The 22,874-nt window shown below is 45.8% G+C and overlaps 1 long non-coding RNA gene and 1 pseudogene across 1 annotated transcript; one reads left to right on the forward strand and one right to left on the reverse strand.

Moving 5' to 3' along the window:
- Positions 1–117: 117 nt before the first annotated feature.
- Positions 118–22,874, reverse strand: LOC123120482 (uncharacterized; annotated as a pseudogene).
- LOC123124624 (uncharacterized) lies at positions 18,500–19,593 on the forward strand. Its single transcript, XR_006461172.1, has 2 exons — positions 18,500–18,778; positions 18,882–19,593. It is a non-coding gene; the product is annotated as an uncharacterized lncRNA (long non-coding RNA).

Below are 22,874 nucleotides of genomic sequence, written 5' to 3' on the forward strand. Positions count from 1 at the left end.
AAAAAAGAACATGTTAGTACATAATTTCCCACGCACAGCAGTAGATTGCATTATTGCAAGTACATAAGTGTACTCTAAAATAAAAAGATGATTGCAAGTACATAAGTGTACTCTAAACTAAAAATAAAAATCCTTGTTATCTCTTGGCTTACGATGCCCAGGATTTTTCTCCTGATGGGCTTTCAGACGCAGGTCAACGTTCACCAAATCAAACTAGTTTTGGTGCTCATCCTGGGTCCATCGCCCTTTTCTCAAGTTCTTAGGTGTCGTGGAATTAACACGTCATATGTCCTAGGTGTAAGGACTTAGTCGTGAGGCCAGCGCATCTATGTAGTAGCTTGAGAGGGGTTGATTGGGATGAGAGACGCAGGGCGGATCAATGCACAAGACAAGGGTTTAGACAGCTTCGGGCCCCGGGAAACATCATCCGGTAACAACCCTACATGCTGTTTGAGGTTAGGTCTCATTATGATCACGGGAGAGTCGCCGGGAACCGGCTCTCGGTGTCTAGCCCTAGAGATTGTTTCTTGTTGCATGTCCCTCTTTGGGGTGCCCTGCCCCTCCTTATATAAGTTAGAGGGGCGGGTTACATGTGGAGTCCTAGTAGGACTAGGACTAGTCTATCTTCTCTTACAAGTTAATTACAAGTCCGGGTCTTACTTCCTTGTAAAGGAAATATTTGTCATCCCTTTCTTCTTAAGCCGACCCATTATCACACGAGCCGGCCTTCTGGGCCTTGGGCCTAGTCTTCTATCTGACCCGCCGTCGGGGTCATCCGTGAGTCGTCAGGCTCGTGAGTCGTCTGACAGTGAGCCGCCAGACCTGTGAGTCGCCAGTCTTCTGGCGGGTCATGGTGAAGCGCCAAGTCCGGCCGGGTCATACTTCCGGCCGGGTCATACCGCGGGGTATATCCCCGACATTAGCCCCCAGTTTAATTTGGATTCATCCATGTTAAACTAATCTGCAATATAAACACAAGAACAAATTTGACAGGTTGTGTTCCAGGTTAAATATTCTTTGTAAGCCGGCACTTGATCATCCTTAAGTCTTTATCATCTTCCTTCTTGATATGTATCCGTAATCTCATAGCAAATCTTTTTAGCAGATATGTTCAAATTTTGCCAATGCAAAAAATCCAGATACTTCCTTTGAAAAAATCCGGGTCAATAGGCCAGCTTCAGAGTCAATTTGCTGACATTGGTCTCTTGTTGAGAAATATTGTAAGAGATAATCCACTTGAGTCGGCTTTCAATGCTCTGACTTGACAAAAATATTGGTCTTCAAATATTCAACTTATATTCAGCCGGCTTAAAGATATAAAACTTGCCGGTCTATGAGTACCAAAATTGCCGGGTTATAAATAGATGATGCCAAGTCATAATTGTCACCGACGCCGGTTTATGATTTTTGCAGACACCAGGTCAATCTGATTTACTCAAAACTGAGAATTTGAAGATATTTCTCCCTTATATCCATATTATCTGTAGCCCCCAAGGGCCGGTTTAATCAGCATGAATAAGCCGGGACTTATCACCATGGCTTTAAATAAAATCCAGTTGTGTAGCCCCCATGAGTTGGCTATAGTCATAGTAGTGTAGCCGGGTCATCCTAGAATTGTCTTGAATTGTTTGACAGGAGCAATTGGTAGTCCCCAAGGGCCGGCTCATTACGATGTGATGAGTCGGGTCTTCAATGAGGTGAGCAAAAAATGATTTGCATTAGCCCCCAAGTGCCATGGTGCATGCTGGCAGTGACATGGGACTTGTATATTCGATGTAATCTCGAGTTGAACAATGTAGCCCCCAAGTGCCGGGTCGTAAGCCTGCAGCGACTTGGGACTATTTCCTCCATTGTAAAATAAATCATGCCCATTGATAAAAATAATAGCCGTTGCGCTAAAGCGACTTTGAAAACCTCAATCATAACACTGGTTATTGATAATCACAATAGAAATCCAGCCATGTTGGCTGGCGGCTCTTGGCCAATGACGACTTAATGCGCCTTCATTGTAAGCCAGAATTTTTGTGACCCGGTGGCCTATAGCCCTTGAGAAAACCAATAATTGATAACCCTTTTGAGACACCAATTTCAGTGATGAGCTTGGACTGAAGTATTTATATAAGTCATAGTTCTGCAAATCCTGCACAGAGTTTAAACAACATATGCCCTGGCGACTTAACGTCAAAAGCCAGGGCGGGTAACCACCCAAATGTAGTCTTATCCTGCACACAAGTAGATCACAAGATCCCTTGGCGGTTTACCGCAGGGCGGGTCATAATATCTCACATATAACCACTGTGATATTGAATTTGTACTGCCGGTTTACATGACCTGTGCAGTAAGGGTGATAACCCGATCCTTAGAAGCCAATGCTTTCACATAGATGATGATTGTCATAAGCTGGCGATTTATCATCGAAAATCAAGCCGGGTTAAATAGCAACCACTCATATACACTTCAGATATGAAAAAAGAGCTTCAAATAAAATCCAAAAATTGTTTGCAAAAAGAGACTTCGAAAAATTTTGAGGCTTCTGATTCGAATACGATCAGAAAACCATCCCAAAGGGGTTAAGCTAAGATTCGAATACGATCATATAGCCCCCAGTGGCTTTGGCGTTGCCGATCAAGAGGGTACCGACAGCTATGTTCTCTTTGGTTCGAATACGACCTATGTTTGAACAGGAAGCCCCCAAATGACCTTGAGAGTTGTTTAACGACGCTGATTCGAATACGATCCACGTCGGTTCCCAAAGGGGGTTGAGCTATGGTTCAAATATGACCAAGAAACTCCCCAATGAGCTCGGCAGTGTGCCGATCAAAAGGGTATCGACAGCTATGTTCTCTTTGGTTCGAATACGACCTATGTTTGAACAGGAAGCCCCCTGGTGATCATGAGAATATTTAACGACTCTGATTCGAATACGATCAGGGTCACACCAAAAGGGTTAAGCTAAATTCAAATACGATTAGCTCCCAATGGTCATTAAAGCAGGGTACCTATATTTGAGTTGTGCTTTGTAACAGACTCTCTTTGGTCCCTTTAATTTTTACTGAGAACTCGAACTTTGCGAGAGATAACCTCTTTTTGAACCGTAAATTTGTAAACCGGATATTAAGAGCTTCAAAGCTTTATAAGATACAAATTTACCTTGAGCCGGACGATTGAACCGGATTTGAGAGCTTCAAAACTTTGCGGGAGAAAGATATCTCTTGAACCGGATTTTAAACCAGAATCTTTATTTGAACCGGCAATTTTCTGACGGCCTTTAAAGTTTCATCAATATGGTAGCAGCCTCCGGAACCGGGTTATCATTCCCTCCAACGACCCGGGGTTCCCGAGTCATGTCACTGTAGCCCCCGAGTCTCAAGATGACTCGAGGAGTTGGCTTGAGATTCTCCATATTTAACCGTGGTATAAACCGGCATAACTTGTATATCATTGGTGTTGATAACACGATGTGTATCCACAGAAGGTTAAGGTGACTGCGGCGGGTTATAAATGATCCCGTATGAGCCGTGTCAGCAACTCGGCCAATGGTTCCTTCCAACTGGTTGTTTGAAGTTTAACCAAACTGTAGTGACGGCGACTCGTGCACCTGCCCATTGAACCATCCAGTGCAGACGACGACTGATAATATATGATAATTTGCCTCCAGTTTGTTGGAAGAAAACCGGGCTTCCCAAGTAGTGACTTGCTCATAATCAATAAACAACTCATCCAGCCAAGTGCGGCCTGGTGTGTTGATGTAGATCAGGCCGCGAGAGACGGACGGTAAAGACGATCGTAACATCAGAGGCGGCACAGACAGATGAGTCGGCCGTGGCGTTGTAAACCGGTGCGGACGGGTGAGTTGTCCTCCTTGTTGTAAGCTGGCGTGGTCGCGAGAGACGGCCACGGCGCGGTAAGCCGGCGCGATCGCGAGAGACGGCCACGGCGTTGTAAGCCGGTGCGAGGGTCCGTTGAATAACGAAGACCACCTGTGCCAAAAGATGTTGGCGTGCCTCCATCTCCGCAGTATAATATCACTTTTTGTCATAAATAATTGCCCTGTATAAGCAATATTGCAGACCAAGGCAAACATAAACTATTCTTTGATAAAAATAATATGTACTAAAAATATATTTTAGATGGATATCACCTGATGTGTTTAGGCCGAAAATAATCCGCCATGAAGTTGATGATCACTAAGTGAAACTGGAACCTTTCACAGGTGAATCGGCCGTGGGAGCAGACAGATAAACCGGCCACGGTGTTTGTGAGCCGGTGCGGACGAGCAAGTTGTCCTCCACGTTGTAAGCCGGCGCGGACGCGTGAACCGGCCGCGAGGGCGGACGGGCAAGTCGTCCGCGGCGTTGTAAGGCGGTGCGGACGGGCAAGTCGGCCGGCGCATTGATGTAATCCGGATCATGACACGCCAGTCCGTGAAGCCGCGTGGTACCGCCGAACGTGCCTCCGTGGCATAACACCACTTTGTATGAATGATTCTCCTGCATATGAAAATACCGTAGAGCAGAGTAGTTGTGCTCATAGCAATTAAAGTATATTAAGAAAAATGCATAGGAGAAATAACACCTGATTCGCGCGGACTAAGGAGGGGCAGGGCGGGGGAGACGCCTGTGTGGGAGGCCGTGTGGGTAATGGCTGACAAGGTAATGTGTCGGTCCAGTCTGCGGCCAGTGGCAACAGAGACGCTCGCGAGCGATGGCCAAGTCCTTCTCCGAATTGTGGATTTTTTTTACGCGTTCACGCAATTGTAGCCAGCCAATCCAATAATTTCCTTGTTCTTTTCCCGGTCTACTAGTACTCAAACAGTACTATCCTTTTTTACAGCACTAGTGGAAGCGCTTGGGGGCTCTTTGGATTTGACTCGGGCTTCAGGCTAGAAAAAGTAGTGACAATGACTGATTTGACGTATCTGCTTCACGTGCACTACTACTTGAAGTAGTACCTTTCCTTCGATCTTTGCTCCATGCTCGTGGAAGTAGCAGCAACAGCGTACACTGATACGCCTTAGGACTTGATGCGAGCGCCCGGATGATTGTTTCTCAGATCCAACTTGTACTAGTAGCACTTGGTCCTTTTAAAAAGTTGGCAGCAAGCCTAGGGTGCCACGCCATGCAATAGTGATGCTCCGAGTTGGGTTTGGACACGGACGACAGAACCGTCAAAGTCTTTCGGTCTCCGCAAGTTGCACGTCGTATCGATTGATTTCAGATGCAAGATTTCGACCCTCAACGACAACGGAAATTAATCCAGCCCCGACGGATCATCTGGTGGTGTGCGCCGACGCATAAACACGACCCTAATTTCTCCTTTGATTTTTAAATCGTGTATACGTCGCTTTGACTGTTTGTTGATGATGTTGTCTTCTGCGCCGACTTCTTTTTCATCCGGAAAATTGCAAACTTCTCAATCCTTTTAGAGAAATCCCTTCAAGAACTCAACACCACCGTGCGCAGGCCCCACGGTGGGCGCCAACTGTCGTGAAATTAACACGTCAGATGTCCTAGGTGTAAGGACTTAGTCGTGAGGCCAGCGCATCTATGTAGTAGCTTGAGAGGGGTTGATTGGGATGAGAGACGCAGGGCGGATCAATGCACAAGACAAGGGTTTAGACAGCTTCGGGCCCCGGGAAACATCATCCGGTAACAACCCTACATGCTGTTTGAGGTTAGGTCTCATTATGATCACGGGAGAGTCGCCGGGAACCGGCTCTCGGTGTCTAGCCCTAGAGATTGTTTCTTGTTGCATGTCCCTCTTTGGGGTGCCCTGCCCCTCCTTATATAAGTTAGAGGGGCGGGTTACATGTGGAGTCCTAGTAGGACTAGGACTAGTCTATCTTCTCTTACAAGTTAATTACAAGTCCGGGTCTTACTTCCTTGTAAAGGAAATATTTGTCATCCCTTTCTTCTTAAGCCGACCCATCATCACACGAGCCGGCCTTCTGGGCCTTGGGCCTAGTCTTCTATCTGACCCGCCGTCGGGGTCATCCGTGAGTCGTCAGGCTCGTGAGTCGTCTGACAGTGAGCCGCCAGACCTGTGAGTCGCCAGTCTTCTGGCGGGTCATGGTGAAGCGCCAAGTCCGGCCGGGTCATACTTCCGGCCGGGTCATACCGCGGGGTATATCCCCGACATTAGCCCCCAGTTTAATTTGGATTCATCCATGTTAAACTAATCTGCAATATAAACACAAGAACAAATTTGACAGGTTGTGTTCCAGGTTAAATATTCTTTGTAAGCCGGCACTTGATCATCCTTAAGTCTTTATCATCTTCCTTCTTGATATGTATCCGTAATCTCATAGCAAATCTTTTTAGCAGATATGTTCAAATTTTGCCAATGCAAAAAATCCAGATACTTCCTTTGAAAAAATCCGGGTCAATAGGCCAGCTTCAGAGTCAATTTGCTGACATTGGTCTCTTGTTGAGAAATATTGTAAGAGATAATCCACTTGAGTCGGCTTTCAATGCTCTGACTTGACAAAAATATTGGTCTTCAAATATTCAACTTATATTCAGCCGGCTTAAAGATATAAAACTTGCCGGTCTATGAGTACCAAAATTGCCGGGTTATAAATAGATGATGCCAAGTCATAATTGTCACCGACGCCGGTTTATGATTTTTGCAGACACCAGGTCAATCTGATTTACTCAAAACTGAGAATTTGAAGATATTTCTCCCTTATATCCATATTATCTGTAGCCCCCAAGGGCCGGTTTAATCAGCATGAATAAGCCGGGACTTATCACCATGGCTTTAAATAAAATCCAGTTGTGTAGCCCCCATGAGTTGGCTATAGTCATAGTAGTGTAGCCGGGTCATCCTAGAATTGTCTTGAATTGTTTGACAGGAGCAATTGGTAGTCCCCAAGGGCCGGCTCATTACGATGTGATGAGTCGGGTCTTCAATGAGGTGAGCAAAAAATGATTTGCATTAGCCCCCAAGTGCCATGGTGCATGCTGGCAGTGACATGGGACTTGTATATTCGATGTAATCTCGAGTTGAACAATGTAGCCCCCAAGTGCCGGGTCGTAAGCCTGCAGCGACTTGGGACTATTTCCTCCATTGTAAAATAAATCATGCCCATTGATAAAAATAATAGCCGTTGCGCTAAAGCGACTTTGAAAACCTCAATCATAACACTGGTTATTGATAATCACAATAGAAATCCAGCCATGTTGGCTGGCGGCTCTTGGCCAATGACGACTTAATGCGCCTTCATTGTAAGCCAGAATTTTTGTGACCCGGTGGCCTATAGCCCTTGAGAAAACCAATAATTGATAACCCTTTTGAGACACCAATTTCAGTGATGAGCTTGGACTGAAGTATTTATATAAGTCATAGTTCTGCAAATCCTGCACAGAGTTTAAACAACATATGCCCTGGCGACTTAACGTCAAAAGCCAGGGCGGGTAACCACCCAAATGTAGTCTTATCCTGCACACAAGTAGATCACAAGATCCCTTGGCGGTTTACCGCAGGGCGGGTCATAATATCTCACATATAACCACTGTGATATTGAATTTGTACTGCCGGTTTACATGACCTGTGCAGTAAGGGTGATAACCCGATCCTTAGAAGCCAATGCTTTCACATAGATGATGATTGTCATAAGCTGGCGATTTATCATCGAAAATCAAGCCGGGTTAAATAGCAACCACTCATATACACTTCAGATATGAAAAAAGAGCTTCAAATAAAATCCAAAAATTGTTTGAAAAAGAGACTTCGAAAAATTTTGAGGCTTCTGATTCGAATACGATCAGAAAACCATCCCAAAGGGGTTAAGCTAAGATTCGAATACGATCATATAGCCCCCAGTGGCTTTGGCGTTGCCGATCAAGAGGGTACCGACAGCTATGTTCTCTTTGGTTCGAATACGACCTATGTTTGAACAGGAAGCCCCCAAATGACCTTGAGAGTTGTTTAACGACGCTGATTCGAATACGATCCACGTCGGTTCCCAAAGGGGGTTGAGCTATGGTTCAAATATGACCAAGAAACTCCCCAATGAGCTCGGCAGTGTGCCGATCAAAAGGGTATCGACAGCTATGTTCTCTTTGGTTCGAATACGACCTATGTTTGAACAGGAAGCCCCCTGGTGATCATGAGAATATTTAACGACTCTGATTCTAATACGATCAGGGTCACACCAAAAGGGTTAAGCTAAATTCAAATACGATTAGCTCCCAATGGTCATTAAAGCAGGGTACCTATATTTGAGTTGTGCTTTGTAACAGACTCTCTTTGGTCCCTTTAATTTTTACTGAGAACTCGAACTTTGCGAGAGATAACCTCTTTTTGAACCGTAAATTTGTAAACCGGATATTAAGAGCTTCAAAGCTTTATAAGATACAAATTTACCTTGAGCCGGACGATTGAACCGGATTTGAGAGCTTCAAAACTTTGCGGGAGAAAGATATCTCTTGAACCGGATTTTAAACCGGAATCTTTATTTGAACCGGCAATTTTCTGACGGCCTTTAAAGTTTCATCAATATGGTAGCAGCCTCCGGAACCGGGTTATCATTCCCTCCAACGACCCGGGGTTCCCGAGTCATGTCACTGTAGCCCCCGAGTCTCAAGATGACTCGAGGAGTTGGCTTGAGATTCTCCATATTTAACCGTGGTATAAACCGGCATAACTTGTATATCATTGGTGTTGATAACACGATGTGTATCCACAGAAGGTTAAGGTGACTGCGGCGGGTTATAAATGATCCCGTATGAGCCGTGTCAGCAACTCGGCCAATGGTTCCTTCCAACTGGTTGTTTGAAGTTTAACCAAACTGTAGTGACGGCGACTCGTGCACCTGCCCATTGAACCATCCAGTGCAGACGACGACTGATAATATATGATAATTTGCCTCCAGTTTGTTGGAAGAAAACCGGGCTTCCCAAGTAGTGACTTGCTCATAATCAATAAACAACTCATCCAGCCAAGTGCGGCCTGGTGTGTTGATGTAGATCAGGCCGCGAGAGACGGACGGTAAAGACGATCGTAACATCAGAGGCGGCACAGACAGATGAGTCGGCCGTGGCGTTGTAAACCGGTGCGGACGGGTGAGTTGTCCTCCTTGTTGTAAGCTGGCGTGGTCGCGAGAGACGGCCACGGCGCGGTAAGCCGGCGCGATCGCGAGAGACGGCCACGGCGTTGTAAGCCGGTGCGAGGGTCCGTTGAATAACGAAGACCACCTGTGCCAAAAGATGTTGGCGTGCCTCCATCTCCGCAGCATAATATCACTTTTTGTCATAAATAATTGCCCTGTATAAGCAATATTGCAGACCAAGGCAAACATAAACTATTCTTTGATAAAAATAATATGTACTAAAAATATATTTTAGATGGATATCACCTGATGTGTTTAGGCCGAAAATAATCCGCCATGAAGTTGATGATCACTAAGTGAAACTGGAATCTTTCACAGGTGAATCGGCCGTGGGAGCAGACAGATAAACCGGCCACGGTGTTTGTGAGCCGGTGCGGACGAGCAAGTTGTCCTCCGCGTTGTAAGCCGGCGCGGACGCGTGAACCGGCCGCGAGGGCGGACGGGCAAGTCGTCCGCGGCGTTGTAAGGCGGTGCGGACGGGCAAGTCGGCCGGCGCATTGATGTAATCCGGATCATGACACGCCAGTCCGTGAAGCCGCGTGGTACCGCCGAACGTGCCTCCGTGGCATAACACCACTTTGTATGAATGATTCTCCTGCATATGAAAATACCGTAGAGCAGAGTAGTTGTGCTCATAGCAATTAAAGTATATTAAGAAAAATGCATAGGAGAAATAACACCTGATTCGCGCGGACTAAGGAGGGGCAGGGCGGGGGAGACGCCTGTGTGGGAGGCCGTGTGGGTAATGGCTGACAAGGTAATGTGTCGGTCCAGTCTGCGGCCAGTGGCAACAGAGACGCTCGCGAGCGATGGCCAAGTCCTTCTCCGAATTGTGGATTTTTTTTACGCGTTCACGCAATTGTAGCCAGCCAATCCAATAATTTCCTTGTTCTTTTCCCGGTCTACTAGTACTCAAACAGTACTATCCTTTTTTACAGCACTAGTGGAAGCGCTTGGGGGCTCTTTGGATTTGACTCGGGCTTCAGGCTAGAAAAAGTAGTGACAATGACTGATTTGACGTATCTGCTTCACGTGCACTACTACTTGAAGTAGTACCTTTCCTTCGATCTTTGCTCCATGCTTGTGGAAGTAGCAGCAACAGCGTACACTGATACGCCTTAGGACTTGATGCGAGCGCCCGGATGATTGTTTCTCAGATCCAACTTGTACTAGTAGCACTTGGTCCTTTTAAAAAGTTGGCAGCAAGCCTAGGGTGCCACGCCATGCAATAGTGATGCTCCGAGTTGGGTTTGGACACGGACGACAGAACCGTCAAAGTCTTTCGGTCTCCGCAAGTTGCACGTCGTATCGATTGATTTCAGATGCAAGATTTCGACCCTCAACGACAACGGAAATTAATCCAGCCCAGACGGATCATCTGGTGGTGTGCGCCGACGCATAAACACGACCCTAATTTCTCCTTTGATTTTTAAATCGTGTATACGTCGCTTTGACTGTTTGTTGATGATGTTGTCTTCTGCGCCGACTTCTTTTTCATCCGGAAAATTGCAAACTTCTCAATCCTTTTAGAGAAATCCCTTCAAGAACTCAACACCACCGTGCGCAGGCCCCATGGTGGGCGCCAACTGTCGTGAAATTAACACGTCAGATGTCCTAGGTGTAAGGACTTAGTCGTGAGGCCAGCGCATCTATGTAGTAGCTTGAGAGGGGTTGATTGGGATGAGAGACGCAGGGCGGATCAATGCACAAGACAAGGGTTTAGACAGCTTCGGGCCCCGAGAAACATCATCCGGTAACAACCCTACATGCTGTTTGAGGTTAGGTCTCATTATGATCACGGGAGAGTCGCCGGGAACCGGCTCTCGGTGTCTAGCCCTAGAGATTGTTTCTTGTTGCATGTCCCTCTTTGGGGTGCCCTGCCCCTCCTTATATAAGTTAGAGGGGCGGGTTACATGTGGAGTCCTAGTAGGACTAGGACTAGTCTATCTTCTCTTACAAGTTAATTACAAGTCCGGGTCTTACTTCCTTGTAAAGGAAATATTTGTCATCCCTTTCTTCTTAAGCCGACCCATCATCACACGAGCCGGCCTTCTGGGCCTTGGGCCTAGTCTTCTATCTGACCCGCCGTCGGGGTCATCCGTGAGTCGTCAGGCTCGTGAGTCGTCTGACAGTGAGCCGCCAGACCTGTGAGTCGCCAGTCTTCTGGCGGGTCATGGTGAAGCGCCAAGTCCGGCCGGGTCATACCGCGGGGTATATCCCCGACATTAGCCCCCAGTTTAATTTGGATTCATCCATGTTAAACTAATCTGCAATATAAACACAAGAACAAATTTGACAGGTTGTGTTCCAGGTTAAATATTCTTTGTAAGCCGGCACTTGATCATCCTTAAGTCTTTATCATCTTCCTTCTTGATATGTATCCGTAATCTCATAGCAAATCTTTTTAGCAGATATGTTCAAATTTTGCAAATGCAAAAAATCCAGATACTTCCTTTGAAAAAATCCGGGTCAATAGGCCAGCTTCAGAGTCAATTTGCTGACATTGGTCTCTTGTTGAGAAATATTGTAAGAGATAATCCACTTGAGTCGGCTTTCAATGCTCTGACTTGACAAAAATATTGGTCTTCAAATATTCAACTTATATTCAGCCGGCTTAAAGATATAAAACTTGCCGGTCTATGAGTACCAAAATTGCCGGGTTATAAATAGATGATGCCAAGTCATAATTGTCACCGACGCCGGTTTATGATTTTTGCAGACACCAGGTCAATCTGATTTACTCAAAACTGAGAATTTGAAGATATTTCTCCCTTATATCCATATTATCTGTAGCCCCCAAGGGCCGGTTTAATCAGCATGAATAAGCCGGGACTTATCACCATGGCTTTAAATAAAATCCAGTTGTGTAGCCCCCATGAGTTGGCTATAGTCATAGTAGTGTAGCCGGGTCATCCTAGAATTGTCTTGAATTGTTTGACAGGAGCAATTGGTAGTCCCCAAGGGCCGGCTCATTACGATGTGATGAGTCGGGTCTTCAATGAGGTGAGCAAAAAATGATTTGCATTAGCCCCCAAGTGCCATGGTGCATGCTGGCAGTGACATGGGACTTGTATATTCGATGTAATCTCGAGTTGAACAATGTAGCCCCCAAGTGCCGGGTCGTAAGCCTGCAGCGACTTGGGACTATTTCCTCCATTGTAAAATAAATCATGCCCATTGATAAAAATAATAGCCGTTGCGCTAAAGCGACTTTGAAAACCTCAATCATAACACTGGTTATTGATAATCACAATAGAAATCCAGCCATGTTGGCTGGCGGCTCTTGGCCAATGACGACTTAATGCGCCTTCATTGTAAGCCAGAATTTTTGTGACCCGGTGGCCTATAGCCCTTGAGAAAACCAATAATTGATAACCCTTTTGAGACACCAATTTCAGTGATGAGCTTGGACTGAAGTATTTATATAAGTCATAGTTCTGCAAATCCTGCACAGAGTTTAAACAACATATGCCCTGGCGACTTAACGTCAAAAGCCAGGGCGGGTAACCACCCAAATGTAGTCTTATCCTGCACACAAGTAGATCACAAGATCCCTTGGCGGTTTACCGCAGGGCGGGTCATAATATCTCACATATAACCACTGTGATATTGAATTTGTACTGCCGGTTTACATGACCTGTGCAGTAAGGGTGATAACCCGATCCTTAGAAGCCAATGCTTTCACATAGATGATGATTGTCATAAGCTGGCGATTTATCATCGAAAATCAAGCCGGGTTAAATAGCAACCACTCATATACACTTCAGATATGAAAAAAGAGCTTCAAATAAAATCCAAAAATTGTTTGAAAAAGAGACTTCGAAAAATTTTGAGGCTTCTGATTCGAATACGATCAGAAAACCATCCCAAAGGGGTTAAGCTAAGATTCGAATACGATCATATAGCCCCCAGTGGCTTTGGCGTTGCCGATCAAGAGGGTACCGACAGCTATGTTCTCTTTGGTTCGAATACGACCTATGTTTGAACAGGAAGCCCCCAAATGACCTTGAGAGTTGTTTAACGACGCTGATTCGAATACGATCCACGTCGGTTCCCAAAGGGGGTTGAGCTATGGTTCAAATATGACCAAGAAACTCCCCAATGAGCTCGGCAGTGTGCCGATCAAAAGGGTATCGACAGCTATGTTCTCTTTGGTTCGAATACGACCTATGTTTGAACAGGAAGCCCCCTGGTGATCATGAGAATATTTAACGACTCTGATTCGAATACGATCAGGGTCACACCAAAAGGGTTAAGCTAAATTCAAATACGATCAGCTCCCAATGGTCATTAAAGCAGGGTACCTATATTTGAGTTGTGCTTTGTAACAGACTCTCTTTGGTCCCTTTAATTTTTACTGAGAACTCGAACTTTGCGAGAGATAACCTCTTTTTGAACCGGAAATTTGTAAACCGGATATTAAGAGCTTCAAAGCTTTATAAGATACAAATTTACCTTGAGCCGGACGATTGAACCGGATTTGAGAGCTTCAAAACTTTGCGGGAGAAAGATATCTCTTGAACCGGATTTTAAACCGGAATCTTTATTTGAACCGGCAATTTTCTGACGGCCTTTAAAGTTTCATCAATATGGTAGCAGCCTCCGGAACCGGGTTATCATTCCCTCCAACGACCCGGGGTTCCCGAGTCATGTCACTGTAGCCCCCGAGTCTCAAGATGACTCGAGGAGTTGGCTTGAGATTCTCCATATTTAACCGTGGTATAAACCGGCATAACTTGTATATCATTGGTGTTGATAACACGATGTGTATCCACAGAAGGTTAAGGTGACTGCGGCGGGTTATAAATGATCCCGTATGAGCCGTGTCAGCAACTCGGCCAATGGTTCCTTCCAACTGGTTGTTTGAAGTTTAACCAAACTGTAGTGACGGCGACTCGTGCACCTGCCCATTGAACCATCCAGTGCAGACGACGACTGATAATATATGATAATTTGCCTCCAGTTTGTTGGAAGAAAACCGGGCTTCCCAAGTAGTGACTTGCTCATAATCAATAAACAACTCATCCAGCCAAGTGCGGCCTGGTGTGTTGATGTAGATCAGGCCGCGAGAGACGGACGGTAAAGACGATCGTAACATCAGAGGCGGCACAGACAGATGAGTCGGCCGTGGCGTTGTAAACCGGTGCGGACGGGTGAGTTGTCCTCCTTGTTGTAAGCTGGCGTGGTCGCGAGAGACGGCCACGGCGCGGTAAGCCGGCGCGGTCGCGAGAGACGGCCACGGCGTTGTAAGCCGGTGCGAGGGTCCGTTGAATAACGAAGACCACCTGTGCCAAAAGATGTTGGCGTGCCTCCATCTCCGCAGTATAATATCACTTTTTGTCATAAATAATTGCCCTGTATAAGCAATATTGCAGACCAAGGCAAACATAAACTATTCTTTGATAAAAATAATATGTACTAAAAATATATTTAGATGGATATCACCTGATGTGTTTAGGCCGAAAATAATCCGCCATGAAGTTGATGATCACTAAGTGAAACTGGAACCTTTCACAGGTGAATCGGCCGTGGGAGCAGACAGATAAACCGGCCACGGTGTTTGTGAGCCGGTGCGGACGAGCAAGTTGTCCTCCGCGTTGTAAGCCGGCGCGGACGCGTGAACCGGCCGCGAGGGCGGACGGGCAAGTCGTCCGCGGCGTTGTAAGGCGGTGCGGACGGGCAAGTCGGCCGGCGCATTGATGTAATCCGGATCATGACACGCCAGTCCGTGAAGCCGCGTGGTACCGCCGAACGTGCCTCCGTGGCATAACACCACTTTGTATGAATGATTCTCCTGCATATGAAAATACCGTAGAGCAGAGTAGTTGTGCTCATAGCAATTAAAGTATATTAAGAAAAATGCATAGGAGAAATAACACCTGATTCGCGCGGACTAAGGAGGGGCAGGGCGGGGGAGACGCCTGTGTGGGAGGCCGTGTGGGTAATGGCTGACAAGGTAATGTGTCGGTCCAGTCTGCGGCCAGTGGCAACAGAGACGCTCGCGAGCGATGGCCAAGTCCTTCTCCGAATTGTGGATTTTTTTTACGCGTTCACGCAATTGTAGCCAGCCAATCCAGTAATTTCCTTGTTCTTTTTCCGATCTACTAGTACTCAAACAGTACTATCCTTTTTTACAGCACTAGTGGAAGCGCTTGGGGGCTCTTTGGATTTGACTCGGGCTTCAGGCTAGAAAAAGTAGTGACAATGACTGATTTGACGTATCTGCTTCACGTGCACTACTACTTGAAGTAGTACCTTTCCTTCGATCTTTGCTCCATGCTCGTGGAAGTAGCAGCAACAGCGTACACTGATACGCCTTAGGACTTGATGCGAGCGCCCGGATGATTGTTTCTCAGATCCAACTTGTACTAGTAGCACTTGGTCCTTTTAAAAAGTTGGCAGCAAGCCTAGGGTGCCACGCCATGCAATAGTGATGCTCCGAGTTGGGTTTGGACACGGACGACAGAACCGTCAAAGTCTTTCGGTCTCCGCAAGTTGCACGTCGTATCGATTGATTTCAGATGCAAGATTTCGACCCTCAACGACAACGGAAATTAATCCAGCCCCGACGGATCATCTGGTGGTGTGCGCCGACGCATAAACACGACCCTAATTTCTCCTTTGATTTTTAAATCGTGTATACGTCGCTTTGACTGTTTGTTGATGATGTTGTCTTCTGCGCCGACTTCTTTTTCATCCGGAAAATTGCAAACTTCTCAATCCTTTTAGAGAAATCCCTTCAAGAACTCAACACCACCGTGCGCAGGCCCCACGGTGGGCGCCAACTGTCGTGGAATTAACACGTCAGATGTCCTAGGTGTAAGGACTTAGTCGTGAGGCCAGCGCATCTATGTAGTAGCTTGAGAGGGGTTGATTGGGATGAGAGACGCAGGGCGGATCAATGCACAAGACAAGGGTTTAGACAGCTTCGGGCCCCGGGAAACATCATCCGGTAACAACCCTACATGCTGTTTGAGGTTAGGTCTCATTATGATCACGGGAGAGTCGCCGGGAACCGGCTCTCGGTGTCTAGCCCTAGAGATTGTTTCTTGTTGCCTGTCCCTCTTTGGGGTGCCCTGCCCCTCCTTATATAAGTTAGAGGGGCGGGTTACATGTGGAGTCCTAGTAGGACTAGGACTAGTCTATCTTCTCTTACAAGTTAATTACAAGTCCGGGTCTTACTTCCTTGTAAAGGAAATATTTGTCATCCCTTTCTTCTTAAGCCGACCCATCATCACATGAGCCGGCCTTCTGGGCCTTGGGCCTAGTCTTCTATCTGACCCGCCGTCGGGGTCATCCGTGAGTCGTCAGGCTCGTGAGTCGTCTGACAGTGAGCCGCCAGACCCGTGAGTCGCCAGTCTTCTGGCGGGTCATGGTGAAGCGCCAAGTCTGGCCGGGTCATACTTCCGGCCGGGTCATACCGCGGGGTATATACCCGACATTAGGCTTTATTCTTCTCCCAGTATCTTTTAGAGAAGTATACTTTTCGTCACTCAACTCTTAGTAGAGTCTAGATTTGGTCCCTCAACTTCAAAACCGAACAATTTGCACCCCCAACTACCGAAACCGGACAAGGTTCGTCCTTGGACTCAGTTTTCACCGGTTTTGCTACTGACCCACCACGGTTTTCACCAGTGCTCACTCATATTCGTGTAAGTTTTTTTATATCCGTGAACATTTTGAAATTCACATACACTTTTAAAATCCGCGCAGTTTTTTCAAGATCGCGTATTTTTTCCAAAAATAAACATACTTTTTCAAATCAGCGAACTATTTTGAAATTTGTATACTTTTTTTCAAATCCTTGATTTTTTAATATTTACATACTTTTTTCAAATCCCTGTATTTTTCCCAAATTTGTGTAATTTTATCAAATACAAGTATTTTTCAAAGCCATGAACTATTTTTGAAATTCGCATGCTTATTTCAAATCCACGTGCTTTTCAAAGTCCGCATATAATCCATGAACTTTGTTTGAAATTCACGTACTTCTTTCAAGTCGACATAATTTTTGAAATCCACATATTTTTGCGTAAAAAAAGTCCATATCCGCGTACTTTTTTCAAGTTCGCGTAAAATTTTCAAATTCATGAACTCCATCCAAAAAATGTACTCGAATATGAAAAGGTACATCGATTTTAAAAAGTTAAATGAACTTCAAAAAACTACATGAACTGTAAAAAAATGCGCATATTTGAAAAAGTACATGAACTTCGAAAAAGTATGTAGATTTAAAAAAAATTACACAAATTTTAAAAAGGTTCATGTATTTGAAAAAAGAAACCAAATTTGAAAACGGTACGCGGACTTGGAAGAAGTAGGCAAATTCGAGTCGGAACGGTCAAAACCGGGATAGGACATCAGCAAAACCGGGCAAAATCGTGACCAGGGATGAATCTTGTCCGGTTTTAGAAGCTAAGGATGCAAGTTATCCGGTTTTGAAGTTGATGGACCAAATCTAGACTCCGTCAAGAATTGAGGGATGAAAAATATACTTTTCTCTATCTTTTACATGGATCTCACTCTTTCCAAGTTCCTCTGACAATGTCTTCCAATCCGTGCCATTTTTTCCGACAAACTGTCGAATCTTGTGATATTCTTCCTGTGTCCATTTACGTTCGTCACTCACCTTGAGTAATATACATGCTCGCTTGTAAATTGCCTCGTGGGGTCTATGGGGTGACGATTTCCCTATATCACTCCAGCAACCCTTCAGCTCTGGGTATTTTCTACAGCAACGAATACCGAAACCCCTATATCCGGGGAGCTTTTCATCCCCATGTTTTGCCGCTTGGCGGATGGGGACTGGGTGGCCTATGGACTGCAGCCACGTGCATTACTTTGGTATGGCATGGGGTAGAAATCTAATGTGGATGTAAAACTTTCTGCTAAATTTTTCCTAACGTGTGTTGGAGTTTGTTGTGCGGCTAGCAAATATGTGTGTGTTTGTGGGCCACCATTGGTTGACTTGGGCTTTGGTTCTTTCCTGAACAGTGCCGCTTCCCATCGTTGGTCTAGGCTAGCTATAGTTGTTGACTTGGGCTTTGATTGTCCTGACCGGTGCCGCTTTTCATTGTTAGGTCTAGGCTAGGCCACCGCTTGGCTGCCTGTTGTATTTTTCTTCATGTTCTTCTGCAAACACGTGTGTGCGTGCGTGCTACACGGTGATGCTGTTCGGTTTGATGAGCTTCTCTTCTTTGGATTTGCTGTCCTAATGGGAGGTTCCCACGTATGTGCCTGTCTAGGTTTTGGATTAGTTGATTGCCGCCGCTTTCTGGTGCTGCCCGTCTAGATCGTCCGGGATGGTTGTGCGCCTTCTTTTTAATAATGTTTTCTTGCCGCCCTACAGTTACTATAAATATGATGGCCCCCGTTGTTACTCATTGCCATGTGGGTTGTGTATCACTGGTGCCTTCTCCATAGCTCGATGTAGAGTTGCCATCAGACTACAGATACAGGATTTCCTCAAGTTGCGTTTCATGGCCTGCGACATGCAGCATTCCATGCCTTTCTGCACCGTCGGCGTTCATGCCATCGTCGGCGGCCGGGGCGACGGAGCAGGCACTGTCAGGCAGCAAGTTGCATCCGACCCCCAGCACGTGATGTGGTTCTCAACGACTTTATATGCGGCTGATCGGCGAGGCCTTCGGATGAGCTGAAGTTCAGGTAAGGTGGATTTCTCGGCGAGGCCCTCTTCCCTTCTTCGTCTTGTGTGCGTCTTCTCCTTCGCCTGGGCGTGGATCTGAGGCAGAAGGAACGACGGTTGCAGGGCATGACGACGACATATGGGGAGGCCTCCGGCCAGTGGGGCCGAACGCGATGGTGCTGACAGTCATGGTGACGGCCAGCGCAGGGCACACACGACTCTGAGGCGGCGAGCACGAGGCAGGTGGCTTGCAGGTCTACCATGCGCGGTGGGCGTTGGCAGGGCTCAGTGTGCTTGCACGCGGAGGCCGTGAGAGCACGCCTCAGCAAGCTGAGGAACCGGTTGCAGGCGGATGCGTAGATGTGTAGGATAGACACGACCTGTTGCGACGCAAGGAACTCGCCGAGCTCCGGCAAGATCATGCCGGAGAGCAACACCATGTGGATGGCCAGCATGTCCAGGTTCTCGAGTCTGTCCGAGCTCGCCGCGAGGGGGCAGAGATGCTGGTCTCTGCGAGGCCGGGCATGCTGAGGTTGGAGCAGTCGAGCAGATGCCGATCTCTAGCTCGGATTCGGCCACTCCGATGGAGGATGCCATGCACTCGACCATCACGTCGCACATGCAGAAGGTGGGGCTGTCCAACGGAGATGTTGTCGCGCGTCCAGAGCGTGCACGGGTGCAACTAGAACTTCAAGGTCGTCATGACGCTGCTGACGAGCATCAAGGAAATCCACATAGGCACCGCGGGCGCGCGCTCCATACCATGGAGCAGATTTTTGGCGCAGCCGGCGCCAGCGTTCTCCTGATAGTTTATGGACAGCCCCTTTTTTCTGTCTTTCTTTTACTTTTGAGCATTTACTTTGCTATATAGGGTTTCTGTTGTAAACTAGATACGTGATCTTTTACATGTATGCATAGACCGAATCATGCACTTGTGGTGTTGGTTGTGTTTTTGTCTGCGCAGACAAAAACACGCAGCAAAGTGCAAGAGGTCTCTGGCTGCCAGTTTGGGGAGGAGCGGCAGCTCCTTTTCATGAAAAGCTCAAGGGCTAGCTCAGGCATGGAGCTGGCCACTAGAATCCACCAGCAGAACTTCGGCCTGGAGGTCACCGGTTAGCTGACCGCAACCACCGTCACCAAGATGATGGTCCCATGTTGCAGCGTCGAGGATATCATCAACGACACTTCCGTCATGGAGAAGATGGCCAAAGACGGCGGTCCACTGAACGAACCTCTACTCCTACTTCCCGGGGTCGCCGTGTTGGCCGCTCTAAGAAGAGACTCAAGTACGCCATCATTCCCCTAAAAAAAGTACGCCATCATCGTTGTTGACACATTCCGCACGTACGCGCCCATGTCTAACCTCCTATCCATACTCACTGCTACTCCCTCCGTTCCTAAATATAAGTCTTTTTAGACATTTTAAATGGAATACAACATACGAATGTATATGGACATATTTTAGAATGTAGATTCACTCATTTTGCTACGTATGTAGTCACTTGGTGAAATCTTCTTATATTTTGGAACGGAGGGAATACAATGGTAGCTAAATTGAGTCAATTTGGTTAGACTGTTAGCCTGGCTTCCTCCAACATAATATTGCATGTGTGCGCGTAGCGAACTGTTTTTCTGGTCAGTTTTGGGTATCTGGGTAGACTATTTGACTACGTGCGTGAGAATAGGAACGGATGTGTCTATGATGGGTGACTAGCAAGTTATTTGCTAAGATTAGTGCTCCGGCTGATTATGTTAAGCGGTTCTATTTTTTTATTCATGTGTGTTGGATGTGGGGATTTGACATGGTGTTCGACATGTTTCTTCGTAGCCGTTTCTTCTTAGTAAAAGGAATGTTTTACCGTGGACATGTTGTGTTTTGGTACCTTTTTTTTTGAACTGGTGTTTTGCTACTTTGGTGTTGTTATCCACGGTGGTCTGCGGTGTCATTTGGTTGTTATCTGTTTTAAGTCGACCACCGTTTTCATAGCTGCCTCTGGCGACTGCTGTTGTTTTAGGTGGTTCTGATTTGCTGACTGCTTTGCCATTTAAGGCACGAGCAAAGATAAAAAAAGAAGGCTAAGCCAGTGCCACAAGAAAAGTAGTAATAATACATTTCTTCTCTCATTTTTTCTAGGTGGTCATGTGGTGATACTTTCCATCCTTTATGTCCCAACTAACAAAAAAGAATTTACGTTCCTGTATAGCACTGGCTTTAACAGCACAGCTACAAGATTACCGATATGGCCACTGGAACAGACAACACAACATTGTTCAAGCATGGATAATCATTGATACTATTACTAGGAAAGCAACCAGGCATCCGTGAACTCAACAAATCGATGTTCACCGGCAGTGCAAACAACAATACTGGATGAATCCGAGAAAAGTGTCGCTCAAGCCTCACTTGGTCACCTCTATAACAACCACGTCATAGACATTAATGATTATAGCATTCAAGCTTCAGGTGCAGAAAACACATACTTTGTTCACAAAATAGATGGTTCATCACTATATATTTGTTTTTTGCTAATGGTGTATGGTTTTTCTTCAGAACTGTTCCCTACATATATATGGAAATTCGGTGCAAGCAGAATTTGCCATCAGAAAAGATAGTCTCAAGTTTTTTATTGTTTTAGGATGACATTTCAACGAGGGTCTCTATTCATATATTTATGTACTATTCGCCTAAGATTTGATTGAGCATGCACCTCTTGGCTCTCAAATTAAGGCCTGCCTTTTCTTGTTCTCTTCAAAATCGGTGGAAGAACAGAAGAGCTCGGGATGTGCTTTCTTTGGAGAACAAAGAGAATGCTACTCTCCATTTTGGATGAAAAGTAGAAGTTTTTGCTAGGTACTTGAGGCCAACTTTTCGAGTGGTTGAGTCCTAAAAGACATGGCATTATTGATGCATAACCGATTGTATCTTTACTATAAAGACACACACATCATCCATCTCACATGAAATTAACAAAACTATAATCGAACCAAACAAAATAAAAAACATGAGTTAATACCAAACACATGAAGATGAAAACCAAACACACTGTGACAAAAAACATACAGTTAAACTTACATGAACCCGAAAAACTCTTGGAGAACACAACAAACCAATTAGCCAAATAATCAACGCTCTTTCTATCCACACATACAAAACTTTATGTAGTGTCTAGATAATGTTTGAAGATTTTAACATTCGTACCAATATGATGTTTATACACACACTACAATATAAAAAAAAGTGAACATGCAACAATTGAGTAGTTAATCAGATAATTATCAAATAAAGTTTTATACCATGGTATACAGATTTTCTCACACAACATATCAGCAGGCGCGGCGTGCCGTGGCACGGACATGGCTATGTAGAGCGGACTATACACGGTTTTAATATGTACATTTTATTAGAAGTGTATAAATGTGTGTCATTTTGCTTGTCAACACGTGTCATGCATGGTTGTAATAAATGTACTTCCTTTCCCATCTTGAGCTCTTATATCACCTTTTCTGTGTATGCATCAATGTGCTTTTCTTCATGTAATAGCATACAACACGCTTGAAGCCATCACATATATTTTCTTTAGCTTATAATAATGTTTCATGATTCTATCACGACATACAGACAGGCGCGGCGTGCCCTGCAGGTTAAGCTAGTCATCTCTAAGCCTTCCTCTCCCAGCTGCTTCATCTCTGCATAATCCCTTATAGCTTCCATGAGGGTGGCGTCTTCTTCCAGGGTAACCCGTTGTCCATGTACAAGTTTAGATCCACCACTGCTTCCACCCTTTTCATCATCACCACCTTTGATGCTAAAAACCTCCACTAAATCTGCAAATATCACCCGCCTACCCTTGTTCTTTGACCGAGCTGCATTTTCTTTGCCCTTTTCCCTCCTTCAATCCCTTCCTTTGTCTTTCTTTTTCTCCTTTTTCTTCCTGTATTTCTTAAGATTTTCTGCATCTGCCCGATCGCCACGCTCCGAACAGGAATTTACCGCGTCAAGCCCGAATTTTCGGCCGGCTCCTTACCAACATTTGTATAAAACACCTTCTTCTGCCGACCCAGCCCAGCCTCTTTCTTTTCCTTCTTCTCCTTCCCTTTCTTCTTTTCTTTCTTCAT

Source organism: Triticum aestivum, chromosome 5D (assembly GCF_018294505.1).
Source record: "Triticum aestivum cultivar Chinese Spring chromosome 5D, IWGSC CS RefSeq v2.1, whole genome shotgun sequence".
NCBI classification, from domain to species: domain Eukaryota; kingdom Viridiplantae; phylum Streptophyta; class Magnoliopsida; order Poales; family Poaceae; genus Triticum; species Triticum aestivum.